Source organism: Plectropomus leopardus, unplaced genomic scaffold (genome assembly GCF_008729295.1).
Source record: "Plectropomus leopardus isolate mb unplaced genomic scaffold, YSFRI_Pleo_2.0 unplaced_scaffold1769, whole genome shotgun sequence".
Taxonomy (NCBI): domain Eukaryota; kingdom Metazoa; phylum Chordata; class Actinopteri; order Perciformes; family Serranidae; genus Plectropomus; species Plectropomus leopardus.
The window spans coordinates 1-5,608 of record NW_024619042.1 but is presented as its reverse complement, the minus strand read 5'-3'; the positions used below and the strand labels follow the sequence as shown (position 1 = coordinate 5,608).

Here is a 5,608-nt window from a genome sequence, read left to right as displayed (position 1 = left end):
TCTCTGATCGGGTGCTGGGGTTTTTATGGAACATTTTACATAATTTAGGCTCAATTTTAAAAAAAAAGAAAAAAAAAAAAAAGAGATACACATAATCAGAAGCAGTACCTCGGGTGAAAAACACACTTTATTTTGAAGTACAGTGAATTTGCAGCAAAGAGCTTTTTATTTTGAAGTGTTTGCTGTAGAATGAGGGGTTTTTTTGTAAGAACAGGAAGTATTTTATTGGTGTGTTCTTAATAGACCCATGGTTATTTTCCTTTTTTAATAATAATAGGCCTTTGGTACTGTTCTTTATTATCAGAGGAGGGGGAGTGGCTGAGTTTCTATTTACCCTCCACAAAGCCACAAATACATGTTCAAGAAAACTTTCTTCCAAGGATAATGTATTTTTTTACAGTTTATGGCTGTGATATATGGTGATATTAATTTAGTGGTGGGCCTGTGGGTTTGGAAGGCGTGTTTTCTTTAAAAATAACAAAAAAAATTAAAACTTTAAAAAAAAAATAAAGAAAACTGCTAAACATATATTTAAATTACCATATTTTCTAGAGAAAAAAAACATTGCCCAAAAATTTTTTAAAGTAAAAAGAAAAAGAACAGCAACAAAAAAATTTCCTACAGAGGTCCTAGCTTAGCTTCCGGTGTCCTCAAATCCTAGAAAAGCACCTGATTCAAACTTTTTTTTGCAATTAGATTTACTTCATTCTGTTTTAAGACCTCATATTATTTACAGTTGGTGCAATAAAATTGAATATATGATAATTTATCTCATGTGCAGACCATGAACTAATGACCAAGGAGAAATCTGGACCCAGTTGGGAGCCAATGGCCTAAACAATGACAATCATTTCAGAAAACAAAGATATAAATCTGATTTATTGATATATATTTTTTTATTCTTACCATTTTTAGCCTCCAGCAGCTTGTTGATGATATTACTGAGGTCCTGCACTTCAGAGGCAGCAGGGATGGAGAATGGGACATCATCTATAACATACCTACACAGAGAGGCGTGTTCTCAGTTTGTACCATCAAATACACACATAGAATAAACACTGAAATGAGCCGTTCGTCTTTTTATTTACTTTAAATATGAGCACAGCAGTCAGCTACTGCGGCTGTTAGCATTAGCTAGGTAAAACAACAAGCTACAACAGCGACGAACTGTTAGACTTAAAAAAAATGTACCAAAATGTAAAGTAACACACGAGTAAAGGGCAATTTAGTGTCTCACTGTTTACTGTAAGCTAAGTCTTGTTAGCTAGCCCGTTAGCCGTCTGTGTTTTCTTGTTTCGTTAACGTGAATAAGAGCTCACCTTTTGTCCTCTGTGAAGAACCTCGCCTGTAACTGCGACATTTTTACTTAAATATGCCTCTTACAAACCACTAGTAACTGTAACTAAAGATACGGCGAAGTAGTTAAAGTGTTTCTTCATAACACATCTGCCTCTCATGAAGTCATGCCGCCATGTGCTACCACAGCCAGGCACTGCAGTAGAGTGCAGATACAGCCGATCGATGGTTCGGATCTGTGCTCCTCCAGTAACGAAGTTCCCAGGAAGTGCGCCACGCGCTGATTTTTTTTTTTTAACAATTTTTTAACAACAATCTTTTCGCAAATACCATGGCAAATATTTTTGCATCGTTATTCAGCAAACTAATAGGTCTCCAATTTTCAATACTCAATTTATCTTTTATTGGTTTAGGAATCAACTTAATCAGACCTTGACCTCTACTTACTTTGGCTATATTTTCCCAATGTAATAGCTATCCGTCTAATGTCATATTTCATTACTTCCCAATATTTCCAAAAACTGTTTAGAGAGTCTGCTTGCCTCTGATATTTCAAAGATTATTGTTTGGGCTTCATTTTTAAATTGCTTATTTTGTAATAGTATTCTATTAAATTTCCAGTAATCTCCATTAGAGGCTATTTTTGTGGGCACAATACATTTTGGTTCTCTTAATTTCATTTCTCTGCTCGTGATTATGATATGATTCCCTGATAAGTTGTATGTATATTTGTGTGTGTGTGTGTGTGTGTGTGTGTGTGTGTAGAGAGAGAGAGAGATAAATATACCATTATCTATTGGTCTAAAGAGACCTCCTTAAATCACTGGCTAATTTTTGTTCAGCTGTTGTTAATCACTTCTACGCATGCTCTGTGGGCCAGTAGATCCGTGTATTTTACTTTTTTAATAACGGAAAAAGAGAGTTTTCTCTGCTTCATGCGCCACTGAGCAGCTCATGAACGAGGCCCTGCCCCCACGGCTGTATCCAGATTTTACTATAATACATCCATGGATGCAAAATTTCATGCAAAATATACAATTTTATGTGTATATTATGTATTCATCTATTTATAATTATTGGATTAATTTTTCTTTTAATTTTTCATTTCCTTTTAGATTTTTTTTAAGCTATGGAAAACCAATGTGTATATTTATAATAATTACGTATTTGAAATTAGTTCACAGAATTATAGAATGACATTTTTATATTCATATTACAGCAATGTATAAAAATAAAATCCACACCATTACAGCAAATACTGTTTATTTCATGAGGGCAGACGTTCAGTCTTAAACAATGCAAAGACTTGTCTAAAGACAAGCTGGGACTCTTTCCTCATCAACTCATCGCTCTGATCTACGATAACGTTTCATTTATCAAAAAAAAAAAAACAACAAAAAAACCCACAAAACTTTCAGATCAGAGTAATAGAAACTATCATCATTTTAAAAATATAGATTTACTTTAACTCTTATGACTGTGTGCTGTCGAACTGCTCCTAACTTGCAATTATAAAAGGAGATCCAATGATGATTTTCTTTAACGAGAAATTTTTGAGGTCCAAAAAACAGACATTTAATACAGTTTTGCCCTCATTAGATATAAATGTATGACACAAACATGAAATCACATAAAAACTTAAACAGAAAATATATACACTCTCCACTTTTTCACTCGGCGTCCTCCTCCTCTTTGACCTTCTTTTTCTTCTTCTTTTTCTTCTTTTCTGTCGACTGGAGAGAACAGCAATGAGCACGACTAGTCAAACCTTACGAGAACTGTTTTTACCCCTCAAAAACCCGGAGCAACAGCAGTTTCCTTGTACAGCTTTCAGGTGCTTTTTGCAAGTATTAAAATGTTTAAAACACGATTTCTTTCAAAAACATGAAACAAATCTGCAACTTGGCATGAAATGTCCTGTAAATGGCAATAAATTAATTAATTAATTAGTTAATTTAAGGTGACAAGAAAACAACCTAAAACTTAGCTTTAAAAACTATCAACTAAATTGTGAAAAAACATCAAGAAATCTATATTTATCCTTATCATTATATATTTATATTGGATTAAAGAAATTATAATATTATTAGTTTACTTTAGCACTTTTTTCAGGTCATTTTATTTTTTTTTAGTTTTAGTTTTCTTTCCTTTTTTGCTAATTCAGTTAATGTTTTTGCACCATTTTCTTTCCTAATTCAGGTAATTTTCTTGCAAATTTCTATTAGTTTTCTTAATTTAGGTAATTTTTTAGCAACTTTTTTCTTTTTCCCTAATTCCCTAAACTTCTTTTGTAAAAATAAAAAAAAAGTAATAAAAAAATGTTTTTTTTCTAATTTTGGGGACATTTCTTAAGTTGCTCATTGCCCTTTTTCCATGTTTTTGAAAGAACGTTTCGCCCAGGATTCAAAGGGTTAAGCTCAAGTTTCCAAACACATTCCTACCTCTGTCACTGGCATCTCCTCCTCTTCCTCCTTTGATTCCACCACTTCTGCTTCCTCTTTCTTGTCCTTCTTTTTCTTCTTCTTTTTCTTGGTTGTTTCCTCTGCTGCTGTGGACGTTTCTGCTTCTTCTAATACTAAACAACATAAATAAAACATGTTGAGCATCATAAACGCGACAGTCGACAGCCACGAAATGAGTTTTATTCCTGTTTTACACACCTTCTATTAATGGCTCCTTTGTGGCTTCTTAGGTGTTGGCTGACGAAAATACATGAACTCAGACATCCTCCTCCTCCACCTCCTCAAACTTCCTCTTCTTGGAGGTGGAGGGAATAGTCGAGTCACCGGATGGATCGTACATTCTCACTTCACTGTGGAGAAACAAAAAGTTGCTTTAAACGTTTCGGATTTGCACGTGAAAATATAATATCAACGCAAAGGGGAAGTTTGTGACGGTTCACCTCTTGTGCTGGTATTTGTCTGCCTTTGCCATCGCTTTGCCCGTTCCGCTGATTCTTCGGATCTGAGAGGGAAAAAAAATAGATGAAATCAGATATATTATCACTGACCTATTTAACCCTTACGGACTGTTTGGTGCATTTTACACTCTTTCATTCTTCAGTTTTTTAAAATAATTTTGGCTGTGGTTTGCAGAGATTGTGTATTTTTGTTTAAACTCGGAATTTCAGCTCCTACAGTCATTCGAAAATACATTTTGGGAACAAAATTGCTGCGTTCATACTGGTAAGTGCAAAAAATGTGTTATTGAAACACATTCAAACTGCAATTTTTGATCCCACGGCCATCAAAGCTTAAACGTAACGGAATAATAATATAAAGGAGGCATGAAAAGAAAATACTGAAGCACCTAACATTTGCTGTTAAGTAAATGTACTTAGTTACATTCCAGCACTAATGAGGAGACCTCTGGTACTCACTCCTTTCTCCTCCAGCTGCCGCAGCCTGGCCTCCAGTTTGGCACGGTTCTCTGCTCCCATCTCTGCGTTGGTGTCCTCGCCCAGGGCATCGTAGCGAATCGCCAGGGCTGCTTTAGCTGCCAGCATTCGGGAGATCTGGACAATATTTTGACAGAAAAAAATGTAACTTATTTCCTAACCAGCAGACTGTGATGATTATTATCTGATCCAGCTTCTCGTGAACTCACCTTGCCCTTGTTCTTGGCGGTGGTCTGGCCCACGAGGGAGGCGTGGTAGATGAGGCCGTACTTCGGAGTGTCTTTGCGAGTCTTCAGGGCTCTGAACAGAGCCTTCTCTGCTCCTAGGATCTGCACGGTGGATGCCGGATGCTTTGCCAGATTCAGGAGGGAACCTGAAATAAAACGAACAGAGACGAGTCAGTGAAGACGCTCTCTGCAGCAGCTGCTCAGCGCACCGCTCCGGACAAGCTCAGATGAGGTAGTGACTTAAAAGCATCAGGTTTTTTTTTTCAGGAAAGCGACATCATGTCGTCATCATCACCGCTTGGCTGCCTGTCACACACACACACACGCCTCTACACGTCTCTGTAGCTTACCTGCGTGAGAGATGAGCCGGGCGCCGACCAGCTCGCCCACCATCACCGTCAGGTTGGGTGCGATCGCCATCATTCGGTTCTTTAAGTAGTCGTACAGCTGAGTGCGGTATTCTGAAATCTCTATCACCTGCAGGAAAGAACATTCATGTTACGGCAGTAAGGGGAAACGTGTCAAAGCGGTTCGGTGTTGACGAGCGAGAGCTGTTAAAAAACGTGACTGTTCAGATGAGGTAGTGACTGAAAAACCCACACGATTTGTTTCAGGGAAAAGACAACTGTCGTCATCATCACCACTGTCACTTCAGCTCAGAAATACAACAGGAATATATATATATATA

General features: G+C 36.9%; 2 non-coding genes and 1 pseudogene across 2 annotated transcripts; all 3 read right to left on the bottom strand.

The window, feature by feature from the left end:
- Positions 1 to 2,542: 2,542 nt before the first annotated feature.
- Positions 2,543 to 5,406, bottom strand: LOC121964904 (annotated as a pseudogene).
- On the bottom strand, positions 5,137 to 5,223 carry LOC121964906. The gene has a single exon (XR_006107424.1). It is a non-coding gene; the product is annotated as a small nucleolar RNA SNORD11B (small nucleolar RNA).
- A 78-nt stretch (positions 5,407 to 5,484) lies between the features above and the next one.
- On the bottom strand, positions 5,485 to 5,569 carry LOC121964905. The gene has a single exon (XR_006107423.1). It is a non-coding gene; the product is annotated as a small nucleolar RNA SNORD11B (small nucleolar RNA).
- Positions 5,570 to 5,608: the final 39 nt, after the last annotated feature.